The 20822-nt window shown below is 34.6% G+C and overlaps 1 pseudogene; it reads left to right on the top strand.

Moving 5' to 3' along the window:
• Positions 1–5004: 5004 nt before the first annotated feature.
• Positions 5005–14429, top strand: LOC124372228 (annotated as a pseudogene).
• Positions 14430–20822: the final 6393 nt, after the last annotated feature.

Here is a 20822-nt window from a genome sequence, read left to right as displayed (position 1 = left end):
TTAATTTTATTTAATTTATTTATTATTTTATTGCACATATTCATAGAGAACAGAGCAAAGGACACCGTTGTTGTTAGTGTTACAATTTGTGTTCAATTCAGTGTCTGTTAATTAACAAGATGCTGGTTCTCCAATATGGGTGAACTCCTTGTATCGGTGTTAGTGTGGACCCGCTCCAGAAGCCAGCATTTTAAGTGAAGATTTGAAGTTCTTCTCTGGAAGCTTCCTCAAGGATTACGGGCCCCCAGTTTAAGTTGAAAAACAGCGCTCCTCTGTAAAACGAACGGTTTTGTTACTCTAACAAGCTCAGATGGTGCCTGATTGAGGTAGGAAGTTGCTCCTGTTTCTGAGGGTGCTGTAGGGATGGTTGTCCACCAGTGTCTTGCTTGGCCTGTTTCTTATTGGCAAAGAGGATTGTTTCTTGGATGTAGATGTTTTACCACAGTCAAGATTCCCAACTCCCTGAAGGCAGCCCTGAGCTCGACACGAGTCTAGTGGTCCTAGTTTTTCTTTTAGAATCCTAATAGCCCTTTTTTTTGGATAATAAGTACCCGTTGAAGGTTTGGCGATTGTCCGTGCCTCCCCAGACGATCAGACCATATACTCAGGTGAGATTTCTAACAGGGAGTAGTAAGCTGTTAAAGCTACTTCGGTGTGCTGCTGATTTGTTTCATTCTCCGTACTGCATATAGGCTGCTGTTAAGTTTGTGACAGAAGTTTTGGTTTAATATGGGGTTTCCCAAGAGAGATTTTTGGATCTTAAGATTATTCCAAAAGGTTATTTTCCTGTTTCCTTATATGTTGTTTATTTTCTGGGACGCCATGGAAGTTGTTTTGGTCTAAGCTGTGAATAATTAATATGCTGTGTCTTCACCGAGTCATGTTGATTATTGTCATAATCTAAATAATTTGAAAGTACTTAAAAGATTGGTTGCCCCCTAAGGTCAGGCAATTTAGTTATTTAAATCATAAGTTGTTGTTATTTTATAAATGCGGGCTTTATTTTAAAATACAATGAGATGCTCATACATAATAAATCAGACGACTCTGTATCTAGATGATTCTTCCAACTCCAGTGGCCAGAAAAGGATTTGTGATTACTCAGATGGATGTGCCTATACAATGTAAAAATCAACAAGAACTAGTATTAACTGATGCTATTTTTAAAGCAACGATTTTTGTGTAAAGGCTGATTGGGTATTTTCTTCTTCCTATCTACCCATGGGAAAAAAGATCTTTTGATAGTGAGTTATTGGTTCAATGAAGAGACTTGATCGAAGAGAACAAGACTAGCTACCAAATGTCCATATGAAAGACACAAATTTTAACTCCTTTCTAAATCTATGAATGGTTTAGTATGAAAATTTTAATACTGGAATTAATTTTTTTGTCCTTCTAATACTATCGTTGGTAATTATCATTTCCAAAGACCTACGAGGCAAGAAAAAAAGTAATTAATCTAGAAAACATGTGGAATACAGTTATTATATGGCTTATGTAGAGATATTTAAACTGTGTACTAATGACAAAAAAAAAAACAACATTTGAGAAAACAAAATTAAATATTATCTAAATACGGAACATATGAATTCAAATCAATTGCCCAGTAAATATATCAGGTATTTAACTATGTATGAATGTAGCCTGATGTCGCGGCACTCAAAAGGTTAAATAAAATTGTCGAAAAGTGAAAAGAACAAAAATAAAAGAATTTCATACAAAAAAAAGGACCCACCTTAGCTCTATTTGCCTAAAAGGCATTTGTTTTTTGATTTAAATGGGTCTTGGAAGATTCTTTGCATATTTACAGTAAAAATATCCAGCAGCAATAAGATTAAGTATTTGGAAAAGTTGATTTACTGAACCATTGAACTAGTTTTAAAGTAGGTACATTGCACAGTATATCAACAGTAATCAAGGGTCCCTCGAGATAGTAATCTACAAAATAATGGCACTAAATAATGGTCTGATCAATAAAATGCCCCCGTTGGCCCCAATAATAATTGAAGAGTGGGGACCATCATTCTCTCAGGTTAGCATCATAAGGCACATCATAAGATAGTCATATATGATAAAATATTGCCATTTATAATTCCCATTAATATCTCCCTGTAAAATTCATGATTGCATCTTTTTTTTGGTAAGTAATAATTTAAAGTGAGTTTTCCTGTAAGAAATTTTATTAAGTTTCCTCAGGTATTGATGTTATCAGATTCTGTAGGATTTTTAATATTTTTACATGATAATGGTCCTTTATATAGAAGGATAATACACTAATCCTTTCCTTCCAGTTGGTACTCTCAGAAATGGCTCAAAGCTGATGTTCCCACCCCTTATTGATGGCAAAGGCATTAGTGTCCAGAAAACCATCTTATGTAAACTGAGAAATGCCAACCAAGCTGATGACAACCAAGATATAAAACGAACCAGTGTAGAGTAGAAGAAGATTTAATTAATCCGGGTTTTGTTTAATTTAGTGTGTGTCTGGGCACAGTGTTTCAGATAAAAACATGTAAAACTAGCCAGACTGCCTCAGGGCGGATGCTCGCCTTATCGAAATTATTATTATTGAAACTTGACCCATGCCTTCTTTAAACATGTGTTATTAGATTGTTGAACAAAGTCCCTGGAATTCTGGAAATTTAAAGGCCTATATTTGAGATTTTTACTTATAATATCTTGTAATAAATAATAATTTATTTAAAATCAGACGATTGTGTATATCTAAAATCCTGCGAGTATATGGGCCCAATAAACATACAACTGTTGAGATGTGTCTATAAATAAGTAAACATAAACTAAATAGGTCCTCTACCTTTTTTTATATCAGTTGAATATTAAGTAAATTAATTGTCATATCTTATATAATATATTCACTCAACAATCCGTAAGATGTCAAAAAAAACAATCTATAATTACAATGAGATGAATAGGTTTTCTCATCGTCATCTTTAATTGAGAAGGTTTTTTCAATGTTCTAAATGATTGACATAAAAACCATTACAGTAAAATATTAATCTCTCAGAACAACATTTCTCAATAAAACTATCTTATCTTTATAGTAAATTCACAACTTGAACGTTTTTATTATTCCAAGTAAGTTTTCCAATTAAAGAATGGAAATAATTTAATTTTTGTTTTTAATTTGCAATAAAATTAAAAAATATAAATGACATTAATTGATGTTTAACAAAAATACCTATCTTGAATTTATCATAGAATTTACCTGAAATTAATAACTCATTTACATTGGCATTCAAAGTCCTACAAATAGTAATGTTTTAATATAAAAGTTATACTTTAGAAGCCTAATTTTGGTTTTTTTTTTTTGTGTTTGCAGAGCAAAAGTGCCTCTGGAGCCGTGACCTGGTAACCAGGGTGTGGAAACCTGCCATGGAGTGGGTGAGTTGAACTTGTTTTTACCCCATTTTTTTGTGTGTGTTCTCTTAGTACAAGGAAAGCTTATAAATTGGCATCTTAGTCCTATAGAGAAACTTAGAGGACTGCTTCCGGAGTTGACAGGTTATTCTGGAATGGGTAAGGTTGGGGGTAATGGGCCCGGCCTCCTATCGAAGGGGCCCATGAGGAAAGAACTGTAGGAGCACTAATGTCAAAGGTCATGTCCGTTATGTTCCTCCAGAAGAAGGGGGGGCCAGCTCTGAAACCAAGCCCTCTCCAGTCAAAGCAGGCAGGAGGGTGACACAACTTTGTTTGAAGGCTAAACAAGAACCCTCTTATTTTAGGGAACGAACCCCCCACCAAACTCCAACAGTCCATCTCCCGCAGTAGACTAGACCTAATCGAATTACCCATAGCACCCCAGAAATCTCAACAATTGCGGTTAGTGATAATGCCGCCTCCTGGACATACGCATAAGTTTTTGCCCAGATTTAAGTAGACTACCATCTGTCGGTTTTTTGGCTGTGCCTATTGGTAGGTTCCAACTGGAAAGTATAAACCAGCCATAAGTGATCCCTGCTGGGTTTTTGTGTTACGCCATACTCATTGGAAGTCCTTTTATGATTACTTTCTCTAACTCTGGCAAGTAAACTAGAAAAAGAAAACACTGGCATTTTTGATTACCAAGATAATTCACATTCTCATTAATCAGAACTATCTATTTCTTCACCAAAGTAAAAGTATCCTCTAAAATATCCTCTAAAGTGTCTTAAATTGACAATATTAATTATATTAAAACTGCAGAAGAAACACAACTGTCCTGGCAAACATAATAAGGTAAGATTATATAAAGATTCAGTCTATCTAATGTATGTATATTCAACATAATTTAATTGGGTGAATTGGTTATAGACAATAAGAGAATCGTTTTGTGTATGAAATCACTTGAAATACGTTAAGAGTTGCTGAGTAATACCAAGTCCCAATAAATATATGATCAGTTAACAATCATGTAAAGGGAGTCCCATAAAATGACATGTTCTGTTCCAAGGTTATTATTGATAAATAAATGAAGATGTGGTTAAAACACAAAATGAGCTAAAACATGATTATAAAAGGATCGCAAAATTACGATTTTAGCCTAAACCTTGGAAACTTGCAACTTTCCCGGCTTGAAATTCATACTGCGGTTATAATTAACTTAAAAGGTTACTTTGTTGTGAAAACATAATAAAACATGAACATATGAAGGGCATAATGGAGGCATAGAAAGCGAGCACAAAATTATAATCATATATTTAAATTATATACTGCAAAAAACTGTATTTGGTCTCTAAATCCTTATTCCCAAAACTCCCAACCAATGATCATTTAACCTCGGGTACTAAATTGTGGGTGAAATCTTTTGTTGGTAGTTACTCAGTAACAAGTATTTCCGGACCTATGTTTATATGAATGTTTGCATTATTTTTATGGTACAATAAGCTCAAAAAAGTGCCACTACCCGAATCACCCTGTAATATGTGTATTTTTATTTCAGAATAGTCAGATTTGATACAATTCAACATTTTTTTCTTATATTCTATATATTATGTGATTTTGCAGGCTGCTGGCACATGCAGGAGAGTTGGACTCACAAGCCCCCCCACAGGCACAACCTGCTGCCGAGACCCTACACTTGAGACCCTCCATGGACCAGCCTGCTGAAGCCACCACAGCGAGTGAGGTGGAAGCTGCTGCAACTGCCGGTACTGCTGAGGCTGGCTCGGAGGTTGCTAAATCTCTCAAGTGTGATGAGTGAGTAACATGGCACTACTGTAAACTGATAAACAAGTGGCTCTAGAAGTGTTTGCTTCTACTGAAATTTTCAGAGACATAGCCCCTTATAACGCTTTGACTAGTAATCCCACAGCAAAATTCGGGAGCGTCCCTACGTGCCCACCTGCAGTAAATCCCGATAGCTGTGCGGGAAGCGCTATGGTGCTAAAACAGTTCTCACAGTAAATGTTTCGTAATGAATAATCTCTCACTTGAATACGAATGCGATCTAGCGGAAGAAATAAGAAACAGTTTCAAGTATTTTTCATTGTTCCCATTAGATCGGAGTCGTTCTTTTATTTTTTTATTTCAGACCCAATTGACGGTATTCAAATGGTTGTACCAAGTAATCAGCTGATTCTATTTCTGTTTGCATAGTGAATACAGATTGTAACCTTACTTTCACGTTACCGGTTCCCCTGATTGTAAACGTTTTGTTGTGTTTACTGTGAGTAAATAAATGTGGCTGTTGGTGTAATTACCAATTACCGTAAAATGATGCGAGGAAGACTTAGACGAATTTTTGGCTAAGATGATCCCCTGAGACTTAACCTACTGGTGCGGACATTTTCGCCGCCACCATCCCTTCTACAGATAAGAAGAACAACCCAAAGAGAGCATGTCACGTGTGCTAGGGTTGCGACGTTTTGCTTTGCGTGTTCGAAAAATTGAAAAAATACCTCACTTTTTAGGGCACTCTTCCTGAGAAAAAACCCACCAGTCAAAGGTTTAAGGGAACTTCCCTGAAAACAGAAATATAAGGAAACATATTTTTTGTCATTCCATAAAGTATTATATAAGGTAGGAATTTTTGAGCCAATTTTGTAGTCAGAACCGAAGAAAAGTCCTCTTTATAGCCTATACAATATGTAGAATATGTTTTGCATCTGAAGTTTTTTATTTACCAATGACATAGCCATGACCACACATTCTAAGATGTCAGACTGTGGATCTGAGTTAGAGTTAGCGTGGGTTGAAGTCCATTGTGATACATGCCAGTGGCCTATGTGGATGGATAGAATAAAGCAGAAAAATAAATCAACTTCTCCTTTTTATTAAACATTTAAAAATTGCGCTTGAAAATAACCTATTTGTTGATTTGGTATAATATTTTAGGTTGTCAGAATTTATCCCATCAAATGTTTTTTTATTTACATATCAAATAAAAATAATATTAAATACAAAAAAGACATATTAATTTAAACAAACTCTCCAATAATATAAAGTTTTTTTTATTTTTGTGAGGCCTTTCGTACTCAATGAGTACATCTTCGGACTCACACAACTGAATAAAAAGTAATAATCAGTTTGTGTGAGTCCGAAGATGTAACTCATTGAGTACGAAAAGGCCTCACAAAAATAAAAAAACTTTATATTATTGGAGAGTTTGTTTAAATTAATATATAATTTCCAATAAGACAAGAGCTTCAAGAATGTACAAAAAAAAGACAGTTTTTGTATACATAATTACATGTACCGTGTAGTTAATTTTTAAAGAAATAGTTGAACAAGTTTTGAGACAGAATAAACAGACTGAACTGTTTTTTGACTGTATCATGTACCAGAGGTGTAATATCCCAGATGGGGGAGTCCCGATATCCCAGATGATGCTTTGTGTAAATTTCTTTTATTGCATCGTGTTCCCTTAATAATCAAAATACGTAATACTTTTCTTATAAAGACCCACCCACCTGTGGACTCCAAAATAATCAGTTTGGATCTACCTTGATCTAGATGCTAGACATAGATATGCTAATCACAGTCCGCATTGCTAGAACACTTGTAGGGTCTGAGATAATATACTGTATAATGCAGATGCCAGACAGTGATATGCTGATTTCTATCTGCTTCTTTCCTAAGACTGACTTAATGTTCAAAGTTATACATAATAGGGATAATACTTACCAAACAACACAATTCATTTGAAAGCCCTGCCCCTCAAAATAATGTGTTGTTTGTGATACTAGAACCCTAAAATCTCTGTTTGCATCAGGTGCGGAAAGCTGTTCAAGAACCAACTGGAGGTGGAGTTTCACGCAGCCAAATCGGGACATAGCAGCTTCTCTGAATCGACAGAGGAGAAAGAAACCTTTGTCTGAGGAGGAGAGGAGGGAGCAGCTGAGATTGGTGGAAGGAAAAACTGAAACAGAAAAGGAAGGAGAGAGAGGAGAAGGAGAAGTTGGAAGCTCTAGAGAGAGAGAAGAACAGGATCAAGTCAGGGAAGGAGATGGTAGCCGCCAAGAAAAAGTAAGTACAGTAGAACTGCACGTATTTATCTCAGTTGGCAAGTATCACAATCGGTTTAAAAGATGCAATTCTCTTGTGACCTGATTACCTTTTATTCAGTAGTCACAGGTCTATTGGACCCTTCCTACTTTCTATAGCAGTTTAATAGGGATATCTTCGACATATACCAAGCCTGGGGGCATTACTTCAACTAAGTTTCACAAAGTACCTGTGTGAACGGGAAAACCGGGAATAGACAGGGAAATTGGAACAATATGGAGAAAGACAGGGAATTTCATGATAGACCATAAAAATTGTTTGATTATTCTTGTAGGGTGTCTGTCTATCAGGCACAGAAATATCGTAAAGTAACAGATTTTAATGACGGTTCTGAGAAGTTGCCAAAAAATCACGGATTATGACTTTAATCACAAGAAATTTTCCTGTTTAAAATATCTGTTTATGGCGTTGTGATAATAACTTGTTATGTGTGGAAGGCAAATTCTCGAATCTACAGAATCCTCAAGAAAGATTCAGGAAAATCGATCGATGGGATTCAACAATAGAATCTGAGGAGACTCGCCGTGTTATTAATTATCGGCTGATCATCAATATAAAAAATTGCATATTAACAAAAACGTTTTTGTCGTATTTTTGTGTTTTTAAAAACTTTTATAATCTTAATAATGAATAGTCTGAGTTCTTAAAATAGTATTTATTTACTTGCAGTTGGTATTAGATTTATGTTCATCAGATCGCTGCGTATCTTCGCTAAAAGACAGCTTGAATCGACATTATATAAAATTACTGTTTGCGAAAATGTAATTTTTTTTGTACTTTTGATAACCTAATGAACAAATTATCTTAGTTTCAGTAAACCATATTTCGCTCTTAGATCTGTATTTATGTACTTTTAATGTTTACCCAGTTTGTACAGTACGTGTTTTAGTACATTTTGATTGCTTATAGTGTCTTTTTTCTTTGCAAAGTCAGGTTAGTTTCCGATATAAAATATGTTCTATTTAGGAAATATGTATACAACTACACAAATTGCTAGGAGAAAAATTTACAATTGCCTTTTTTGCTGTAGAGATACTGGCGTCCACGCATAAACTCGGCACAGGTGCAGGAATGTACAAACTTAAATATTTAACAGATAGATTGCATGCAAAATATTATATTTCAAGACTATGTTAATTTCTTGATTATGATTAGCTATCCTATGCTCTTACATACACAAAGTACAACAAAAACATGCTTTAGCAATTGGTAATTATGTACTGTCGATGAACTGCGAATGGACACACCAGATTCATGACAAAACGTAACTTAAAAAACTGCAAACAAAATGTTATTTAAAAAACTGCGATTGCTTGTTAATTATGTTAATTGGCTTTGTTTGAACGGTTTTTCAAACACTAAGTTTGACAAAAAACCGTTTTAGTGATCGATAATTTGCACAATGCTATTCAAGCAATAATTAGTAATGCAGTGATTCGATTGTCGAATTTCATTGATCATTTCTTAAGTCCAAATTTTTATTGAAGATTCAGTCGTTTCGCCACGTTATTATCCTTCAGTGTCTCTCAAATAGTCTTTTAAAAGGCCTAACATAGTGATTTGATGAACAAAAAGAGAAAAAAAAAATTATGGTTGCCTGTAAAGTCGGTTTTTACGGGCGAAGATTTTACGTGACAACGTCTTTTTCTCGGTAGAATATTTATTGATATGAATATTATTAAATTGCACAATAGGAACAAGGAATTGAATGAAAATAAGAATTGCACAAATTTCAACTATAGAAATATAATTTTGTTTACTAAAACATTGTACATAATTTGAAATTAATTAAAATTTGTTATTGTAAATGGTAAAGTTGAATAAAACATTTACTAAAATTGGAATTTGAAATTCTTGCTAAACACAGTTAAATTCTAACTCCGCACGTGGTGATTGGTCGGTTTAGTTCGTTTGTTTGGTCGCACTGTTATGACAGGTTAGAGGTTATAATTTGTTATTTTAAATGTTTGACTAGCAATACGCGCTGTTTCTTCTTCTCAATCGACTGAATTACGATTGATTGCAGAGTGATTTAAACTAATAATTTACTTAAACACTATCAACATTTGTCAATAGTATGACATAACCTATAAAACTCAGTTTCTCAACTTTTGTGTCAATCTAACAATTAACAATTAATCAATCAATCATAGTTTACGATAATGAAATATCAGTGTACAATTATTTACCTTTATTGTTGTAGTTGTTGTAAATGACGAATCTAAGCACTCCACATTTTCACGAATAAACATAGTTATCTGCTTTATCCCTGCGGCGGACCACAGTTATCTGCTTTATCCCGTTGCGGATCCCGTGCGGCGGACCCACTGGACGGGCATCGTAACGTTACCGGGCGTTACACTTTTTCATGAGTGACTCCGAGCCGCAACCTAATTTAAGACGTTGTCACGTCAAAAAACAACACTAAAACTTGGTTAGCTTTTAACGTTTTCCACTTATGGGTCATTTACTGATTGAGAGCAAAATATGATGTAGTAAACAAAGAAAATTACGAAAGAAAAACTGTTTTAAAACACACCAGCAGTGTTCCTTAGTTATTGTAGTAACAGCTCCTGAAGTAGTTTTTACAGTTTATATATAGGCCTATATATTTTTAAAATTGAAGTTGGACACCTGAAATTATGTTCCGTTGCCGAAAGTAATAAAACACTTATTTTATGGTTTAATTACAAAGTAAACCAACAAATTTATATTATTTTATAAATCACTGTTATTAGTAAGATGAATATCTAAGAAAACTTCATAATTTGTAAGAATTAAGGGTATTTTATCAGAAAAAATGTATGCTCAAATGAAAAAATTAAAAAAAAATCAGAAACATTAAAAAAATAACAAAATAAGATATAATTAATATCAAAAAATAGGTAAACTTGTTTATTACATGTTTTGTATCTGCAAAATTACCAATACAAGTTTCCATTATTTATGTTTAAATGTTCAAAAAAGTAATCATCTGTGAGTAGATAAGTGTCGTTGAGGGGACATCAACCATTGGCAAGGAAACAACAACCATTGGTGTGTTTCGGTGAAGGGACCATTGCCATTGGCAAAAAGATGAAAATCGTCAACAATCACTGACAATGTGATAGCTTTCTTAAAAGTTTACTAACAGCTGTTCCTGGAATTGTGTTTTAATTTTTTTTCATTAACATAAAAATATAACAATAGGCTATATAACAGTGTGGTACTGATTCCAAACTCAAAAATTGAAGATGTCATAGGTTTCCACTCGATAATTTAAATTATTTAGGTTAATAATTATTAATATTAATTTATTACATATGAAAATGTTACAATATGTGTGAATTATAACAAAATAATATAATTTAAACCAAACTTAAGATGAGTCTCCAATTTTAGGATTATTGGCCATGTGCAAAAAAAACAAAATTATCTATGTGAGAAAGAAAGAACATTGCTAAGCTTGCAAATAGAATACATGGCATTTTTTATGTTTAACTTAATTGCAACCGAAGTCTAGAAACGAATACATTTTTCTAAATTTATGGTACAGTCTTCTCCTTACAAAACCATACTTGTGGCAGGCAGAATCCCTAAAATTTTATCACAACTGATCCACGCCACATCGTGTTCATCGAGTTGTAAATTCTTGGGAGTCATTACTCGGTTTCATAAAAAGGACTTCTAGCTCTCTATTATCAGAGACTTCCCCTTGAATTACATCCATAAAGTTTCTTTTTTCTTACAATCAAACATTGACTATTAAGAATGCTTCAGGTTTTAAATCACTGAAGTCATAGTTTGGATCATAAGTAATTTCTTGGAGTGATTCCTTTATGTCTTCGTCTTCTGAACTTTGAGTAAACATCTTATATAGTAAGTTTAAGTTTATTTGGTGGGTTTTCCACTCCAGAAACATTATCTGTCTTTACAGTGATATCTGTGTGAGGAGACATTTGGTCGAGAGTTTTCTACCTAAATACTTAAAATTAATATTAGTCAATGGATTTTGGGAAAGAATCGAAGGATTGTTTTGGACATTGATTAAGCTGAGTGTAAACCTGAGTAATACTTGTTTATTGTCTGCTCAAGTGCAGTAGAAAGTTATCATGCATGAATTATAATATAATGTTTGATGTGGTGCAGACTGGAGGAGGAGGAAAATAAAGAAGATTGTTGAGCAGAGAAAGCGTGAGAAGGAGGAGGACAAGGCGGCAAGGGAGAGAGTGAAAGGCACAGATCGAGGCTGACAGAGCTGCGAGGAAGGCTAAGTTCGGGGGTGTCTCTGCAGAGCCAGTGGCTACCCCACCTCCTGCACCCGCACCTGTTCCTGCAACCTGCTCCTATCTCTCAGGCCAGGGACTACACCACCACAAGGATACAGGTACGATATACCAACCTACTGATAATCCGTACTAAAGTCAGTAATGCTAAGGGTTCAATCAATCCTCTTAACATTAATCAGGGAACGAGTGATAATATTTCAGTCATTGTGACTTAATTATTGTAGTTTAAATTAAGGTTTTTTCAAAGTTTGTTTACAATATAATGTAAGTATGTCTCTGTAAGTATGTGGTTTATACCTTCCAGTTGAACCTACCACTGGGCACAGCAAAAACCGATGTGTCACTTAAATCTGGGCAAGCTTATGGATGTCCAGGAGCGGCACATCACCAACCGCAAATGTTGAGATTCTGGGGTGCAAGGGTAATTCGATAGGTCTAGTCTACTGCAGGATATGACTGTTGGAGTTGGTGGGGTTTGTTCCCTAAGTGTCAGAGGTTCTTGCTAGCCTAGACATAAGGGTGTGCCACCTCCTGCCTGCTTTGACTGGAGAGGGCTGGTTTCAGAGCTGGCCTCCCCTTCTTCCCGAGGGGACATGACTTTGAGATTAGTGCCCTAATTCTTCCTCATGGATCTCGATAAGAGGTGGCCCCTACCCCCTGAATCTTACCCATCCTGAATATCCTTCGGAAGCAGCACTAAGGTTCTTACATGACGAAGTGCAATTTTTTTAAGCTTCTTGTCCTAAGAGAACAAAAAAAGGTCTGTTGTAAGTGACTGTATACAGCTATTTCTTGTCCTGTTGTTCAGCATCATATATTTAAAGAGTAGCTTAAAGGATATAGTGCTGCTTTTAAAATCTCAAGATATAATCTTTTTACAGAAAATAGGAAGTCAGTTTTTACAGAAGATACGAATAATTTGGAAAATAATATGTTAGACAGAGTAACCAGCACTCATTTATTATATTATTTCATTATAATCTTGGAAATTTTATTCATTAACTCTTTAGAATTTACTGTTCACTAATAAATCTTAAGGTATTCTGGTAGAAATGCAGAGATCTCCTTCCAAAGACATACATTTTATATTTCTTCAACTTCCAGGTACAATATAACACCAAGGAATAATTCCTCCGACGATAGTCACTTATGGTATTGTGTTAAGATAGTTGTAATAGTTACATATGATTACACCGAAACTGTTGTGGGCAGATCCGGCTGACCAAACGGACAGACTCTCCAGCAGACATTCAACCCCAAGGAGCAGCTGTCAGCAGTTCGGTTGTACGTAGAGATGAACCGATCTGATGGTGACGGACCTTTCTCTCTCATGACCAACTTTCCCAAGAAAATACTATTTCAAGATGAAGACTATGAAAAGCCGCTCGATCTTTTAGGTAAGTCTCATTCTCTTAGGTGGAAAAAAGTTTCCTGTATATTTTCAAACAATGTATTTTTTAAATATTAAAATGTTTATTCCAAAATTTTTTTATGAGACTGCAAATAATTTCCAATATATATTCTTCGCTGTGCTTCATATGAACCTCTTAATTGAATAAAGAATGACAATGTGGTGTACTTGTAGTAGAATTTTAACTCTTTCCACGCCGTAGACATAATATACCAGAATAACATACTTTGACCAAAATGCCAAATAAAATTATATCAGATATTATAGATTATGTCTCTTGGAGAGATTTTTACTTCACAAAAGGCCTTCGAAATGCCCGGTGCAAGCTCCTGTGCTTCGTTGCTTATCACACTTGCCAAGGAAGTATTTATAAACGACCTTCACTCAGCGGCAGGGGGACGGGAGCCCCATTTGTCTAACTCGAACCACCTGCTCGTCAGTTCTGCAACCTCCTACAGAGCCATAACCAAACATATCCGTGGCCGTGTATTACTGCTTTCTCAGTTGTCACGAGTGCGCATGTCTACTACGTATCTTGTTATTATTGTTCATTGTTTTATAGTGTTGTGATTAAATATTGAAAATGGAGCTTATATTGGCTACAGTTAACTTATTACATTTAAACACAATATTTAACTATTATTAAAAATAAAAATTTACTTTTTGTATTTACTTTTGTGATGGTATCTGACGAAGACAGCCTTGCTATCAAAAGGCCTCACAAAAAAAAAGTATTAAATATTGGTTTTTTGTGTTTAAATGTAATAAATGTTGTGATTAGTTTGAAACATTTATCTTGTTTTATAGTGAAATGTAATTAAACCTTTTCAGTTTTCAAATTCACAGTTTTTTAAATAAATCTTTTTTATTTTTATCAATAAAATATGCTAAATTTTAAGTAAAATGCCCTGCTTTATACTTTTTTTTTTTCTTTTACCTTTTATAATTTAGTTACAATAAAAATTAGTTTTGAACTTAAAGAAACAAAATTTTTTTACATGTCTTGGTGTTTATAGCAAAGTTTGATGATTTATTAGTGACGTTCAAAGAGTTAATAGGTCATTGGTTCATTGCATTTTCCCATTAAAGGTCTATTAGTAGTTTTTTCCAATAAACAGGGAATTATAAGTTGGATTAAAATAAAAAATCACTCTGTTTCATTTGCACTCTGTTATTTTTAAAATTCTCTGTTTCAGGGTTGGTTGCCTTCAGCTGTGGTCATAGTAATCTCGGGCTCTCCACTGACTGTATGTGTTCTTTTAGATTTTATACCATTTTTATCATTAATTTACTTGTATTTTTCATAATGTTAATAAAATAACCAAACTAAGTATATTGTTTTTGTTTTAGTAAACCTCGGAGCAATGCCTTTACAAAGAAACCAGTATTTGATTATACAGCTTGCTTAGTCGTGTTTTGAAGAATCTTGTAATTTTATTATAATTGATCCCTTGTGGTGTACATTCTAGATTTTCTTTGGTACGATTTGTTCTAGTAGAGCTCACAAAGGTAGATAAAATATCTAAAATTGGCTAGTTCATAATGTATTAAAAATTGTTTTATACTTGGACCTACTTGTGCACAACATGATTAAGGATTCTAGTTAATGCTGTAACACATTTTTTGGGAAGTAAAAGGATTTTTTCAGACATTTGCAATTGTTGAGCGATACAAAAAAAATCAGTAATGCTATGTTTCGAGATCTATAATCTGTGAATAACTAACCTAACACATAACTACAATCTAGATTAACATAAATAAATAATATGGAGCGTTGTGACAACATATAGGTCAGGAGCAACGAACTATACTACTGGAACGCGCACTGCCCATAAGCCACATGTTGTGTTTTTCGGTCGCACACAGCTGTGCGTTACTTGTTGTATCCGTGGATTTGCAGGCGCTTAAAGTGGGCAAGAACTCACAGAGTTCTGTACTCCATGCCAATGATGCTGATCTTAGAACTCATTAACTTCTTATTGATTTTAAATCTGAGAGTAAATTAAGTAGATCAAGTGATGATGTATTGAAAATTGTAAAAATATTGTTATTTGCTCTAGTTATCTCAAACAAATGCGACCACTTCTAAATTGACATTGAGAGTTTGTAACTAGTTTACTGGTAGTGTTTTCAAGGGCCATTTAACTAATGACGAATTCACTGGAAGCCACGAGTTATTTTTAATTAAAACTGTGACTAAACTATTTTTTTAAATAGTATCTCATCACATCGAAAAAACAGAAAACTTTTGACATTATAAAAAAATCCAACTTAGTAATAAGGCAAAACTTGGTAAAAATAATTTATATTTTCTAACACGTAGATTAAGTGTGTCATGTTTGTAAATTTTATTTAGTTTTACTTTGAAATAAAATACTGTCAATAAAAAAGTTGTTTTTTTCATCTGGGAAATATTTTAATGCCTGTAATCTTTGTTTCCGACTTTGTAAGAAAAATAAAAGTAAAAGCTACTAAAATTTGTAAAAATAAATAAATTGTAGTATCTAACAATTGTATTAAGTCTAGAAGGCGTTTTAAAGTGATGTTAGATCATTACTATAATGCCTGCCATATGGGCGGAGTGAGTTCTTGCCCATTTCCAGCGCCTGCAGACTCGGAACGCAGCCCAGGATTTCGGCTCGGTTTCTCCGGCCCAGAGCGCGTTCCATTATTATAATTCGTTGGTCAGGAGTCATAACAACAAATGCATGTCAACTCTATGCACTAACTCTTAAACATGCACTTAATGAAAACAAAATACAACAATAATTATTAAAACTGAACTACAGAATACAGGTTACAATAGGTCTCACTCACCGACCAACCACATAGAACTGAGACCAACCAGTTGTTCTGTATGTTGTGTTTATTAAGTCCATGTTTTTTTTTTTTTTTTTTTTTTTTTTTGTTCTCTTTAGGACAAGAAGCTTATAAATTGCACTTAGTCCTGTAAGAACCTTTGCGCTTGCATCCGGAGTGATAGGAAATTCAGGATAGGTGAGGTTAGGGGGTAGGGTGCCGCCTCCTATTTGAGATCCATGAGGAAGAATTAGGGGCACTAATCTCAAAGTCATGTCTCTCCGGAAGAAGGGGAGGTCAAGCTCTGAACCAGCCTCTCCAGTTCAAAGCAGGCAGGGGGTGGCACACCCTTGTTGAGGTTAACAAGAACCTCTGAGGTTAGGGAACAAACCCCGACCAACTCCAACAGTCATCTTCCACAGTAGACTAGACCTATCGAATTTCCCATGAACCCCAGAATCTCAACATTTGCGGTTTAGTGATGTGCCGCTACTGGACATCACAAGGTTGCCCAGATTTAAGTGACACACATCGGCTTTTGCTGTGCCCAGTGGTGGGTTCAACTGGTAGGTATAAACCAGCCAGTAGTGATTCCTGCTGGATAATGTTTTAGAGTTAGTTTGCATGGAATTGACACACAACATGGTGGTTGTTGATTCCTGACTTATGCGTGTCACAACGCTCTGGTATGATTAGTTTATTTTTACCTTATGGTTGTAGTCATGTGTTAGGTTAGTTATTCACCTGACGAAGAGATCAGATTGGCAGATCTCGAAATGTGTTACTGATTCTTCGTATCACAGAACAATAACAAATGGCCGGTAATATCCTGTTTCCTCCACAATCCTTCCGTCAACAAAAGCAAACGTCAAACAAAGGAAAAGAAAGGTTTTCATATACATTATGAAGAAAAGCGTCCATTAGATAAAAACAAAAAAGATGTAAAACAGTGAAAAATCTTATATAAAATTGATGGCCATACATTTCTATTAAAGAATTATTTACAACTGTTTATTGATATTACTAATTAATAATTTATTCTATGCTCTTTTGAAATATATGCAGATGCCTACAAATATTTTGTCAGTAAGCTAAGATATCATCCAAACTAAGATATTAAATATTACTTCACCACTTCGCTTACGAAGCTCTTTAACAAAATAAAACTGGATTGTGGATGACTTCTTGGTTAAAAACTTAAGTGATATTAATCCTTTGTGGTGAGATAAGCCGTTAAACTCGACAGCTTGGAATATTTTGCATATTAGCAACTCTCACAACTTCTATGAATATTTGGAGTATATATATAAACTACTGTGTGGTTAATGTTTTCCTCTTTGTTGAGTTTAATAGAATGATTTGTTAATATAATGCTGTGATAAAGCAAGGAGAGGAGAGGTGATGGAAATGCAGAAACTTAGATTTATGTACTGGAGCTTTTATTGGTAGCTATAAGATAAAAGGCCGGGGTGGCAAATCAAGAATTTGACGTTATCAACGTATTCTGCTCACCCTCCTGAACAAAAAATATATATAGTACTAGGGGGTATAACATTGACAAATAACATGATTTTAGGGGGGTATATTTATAAGTGGTTAAGTTTCTAATGTTTTAATGTTCAGTTTGTGGGCTGTGTCTGGATAATCTGGTTTACTTGAATCTTTATCTTGCGGCCGGGACTGATAGCAGCCTGATAATGTAACCTGTTATCTGAGTTCTCCAGGCGGAGTCAGTGCTTTCACAAGATATCGTGTTTAGTAGATTGGATTGAGTGAGTGTGTTACAATCATGAATCAACCATCCACTATTTCGACCAACCCTAGTGAATTGTGTGTGTCCCTTGAGTGTTTAGTTAGGGCACGTAAAGAGTTTACGTTTTAACCGAAACGAAATTGGTTTCCTTTTTAATTGAACATAGAATTTTTAATAATGAGTGTATGTTTTTAAAACCGGGAGACCTTTGTTGTTTCGTTGCGATAGGAAAATTAGAAAAATTAGTAAGAAACAAGTTTTAAATGTTGCAATTTTAAAAAATCCACTTTTTTGTTGCTGCTGCTCAGTTATAATCCGCCAACACACTAATGGTAAGTGTTTCTCTTTTAATATCCATCTATATATTTATATTTGAGTTTTTCATGATTTATTAAGTTTTTTCCACTTAATACATAATTGCCTTTGCATTACATTTCAATTTATATTTCTGATCCAGCCCCTCTAGAATTTTATATTTTACTGATAGGTACTATCTCGAGGGATGTTTTTCTTTATTGACATCAGCACGGGGCAGCCGAAGCCCGTGCTGATGGCCGGAGGCAACTCCTCTCATTTCGATAACAAGTAAATAATTTGTTGCTCAAACTTAAGAAAAACGTTCATTTTGATCACAATTCTGCTCATTTCAGTATTATTTTTTCATTTACGTTTGCAAGATGGCGACCCATCCGATGACGTCATCAAGAGGTTGAATCATGGTCACAAAAGGTCACGTTGACGCTTGACATCGATGTACAACATGGAAATATTACTCTGTGTGTGAAAAGTTGTTCCATTTTTTTATGTTCTAGAACTTCGTTATTTCTCATTTCCACCCCATCAAACCTTATATTTTTTTTGTACTATAGGACGATTCCAATAAGTTAATAACGCAAAACTCGTATTTTGCTGCTCCGGCCGTTTTATATGATAATTACCGGCGGTTCTTATGAATTTTTTCATCCACTTTGTTCAGTAAGTTATCACTGACAAGAGATTTTTAAAAAAATCGCTCATTAACATAGTTATAATGTTTGAGGTTTAGCCATAAACCACACACAAATTCAAGATGACTATTTGACTGAGTAATCTGTGCGTACGCCCTATTGAAATAAAACGTTTCTACACATTTCCTTATTGCATTTTTATTGTTTGCCTCTCTTGGTGGTTTGTTAAATTTGATCCCGTGCTTAAATAAATACCTCTTTACTATTGAGTACTCCGTCTGGAACACAATTGCTTAATTTTTTTAAATACCCGTGGAGTACACAGAGAAAAATTTAAAAAAAGTTTAAATAATATTTTTTGTGCAAAATTATGTAGCCTACATACTTTTCTCGTTATACCCAGTGATTTAACAAACAAAAACGATAACGGATTTATGCCCATATATTATTGAAAAATTCGACAGCATATAAAAAGGTCCAAAAATTAGACATTGTTGTAAACATGAAATGAATTTGAAATTTTTAAGTTTGAATGAATCAAAACCTTACACATTGAAGAGGACATTTAACTTACTTACAAGTTCAATAAAATTTGGAAACCATATGAGAAAGGGTCATTCATCATCATCATCTGACGTTTCCGTTATCACAGGTCGTCGTACACAGCCTCCTCCACTTTTGTCTGTCATTCCAGGTCTCCTCTTCCTCCACCTGCATTTTCTGTAAGTCCCCTTCTCTCTATGTCTTTCCACAACTTCATCCTCCCATCTTCCTCTCGGTCTTCCTCTTGGTCTTCTTCCTCTTTCCTCCTTCTCCAGTGCTACTCTAGGCATTCTATTTTCTCCCATCCTCTTCACATGCCCCATCCACTGTATTCTTCTTCTTTCCATTGTCTCTTGCAGTGAAACTACCTTCAATCTTTCTCTGGTTATTTCGTTCCTTATTCTATCTCTTCTTGTAGTCTTCTCTATCCCTCTTAAAAATCTCATCTCTGCAGCTTGCAATCTGCTTGAATCATTTTTAGTCCACGTCCACGTCTCTGCTCCATATAATAAAATTGGTTGGAAATAAGATTTATACATCAATACTTTTGATTCTTTCCCAATGTTTCCAACTCCACACAATCTTCTTCAGCATATTGAAAAAACTTTCCACTCTTCCATATTCTGTTTCCTATCTCTTTCTTATTGTGCCCCTATCTGTTATGATACTTCCTAAATAACAGAAATTCTTCACCTTTTCAAGTCTTTTTCCTTCAACTAACACGTCTTTGTTATTTCCTTCCCTTCTCTCTACTTTCAAGGGTAATCCAGAAAATAATCTCTGTTTTAGTGAAACCACACAAGTGAGGTACAACAATTTTAGTACATTGGCTTGTAGCCAAGTCCGGGATATAAAGTGGTAGCTAAAATCATACTAAGAAAGTCTGTGGCTGAACTCATTCTATTTTTTTGTAGTTGTCGGTAAATAGTTTAGTTGTCCAATGAGCACAAAACTTGTGGTAGCCTAGTTTTTGTCACTGTAATATGTAAAAATCTAAATATTTTCAGAAAAATGATCGGAAGGTTTCCCAAATTTGAAAGTGGCGGTTCTTATGACTTTTTTCATTCACTTTGTTCAGTAAGTTATCACTGACAAGAGATTTGAAAAAATTTGCTCATTGACATAGTTATAATGTTTGAGGTTTAGCCATAAACCACAAGATGACTATTGGCTACTGAGTAATTTTTTGCTGAAACAAATCTTATAACACCATACAGTTCACATCACGTTGCTACTTTTTGAGGTTGTAACTGGACAATGTGCAAATGTACGATGCACAGTTACAAGTATACTGAATCACTGTACACACCAATGTCAACATGGCGACACTTCCCCCACTATTAATAATATTATGAATTATTAATATGCTATGAATTATACATGATATGAATTATCCATGGTTACTTCCTGGATAGCTCCTTGTATATATCTGTATTCTTTAAACTATCCAATAAGGTTTGGAAAACCTTTTACCATTTAATTTAGAGCTAAAAGTTTAGTCAGAAAGGCACATCAAGTAAGTAACTTTCATAAATGTTCAACTTCCTAAATCAAGTGAACAAAAATACTTATAAAGACAAACAATGGCAACACAGTGG

The sequence above is a fragment of the Homalodisca vitripennis genome, unplaced genomic scaffold (assembly GCF_021130785.1).
Source record: "Homalodisca vitripennis isolate AUS2020 unplaced genomic scaffold, UT_GWSS_2.1 ScUCBcl_2783;HRSCAF=7871, whole genome shotgun sequence".
NCBI classification, from domain to species: domain Eukaryota; kingdom Metazoa; phylum Arthropoda; class Insecta; order Hemiptera; family Cicadellidae; genus Homalodisca; species Homalodisca vitripennis.
The sequence above is the reverse complement of the archived record's forward strand: the minus strand, read 5'-3'. Positions and strand labels throughout refer to the sequence as shown.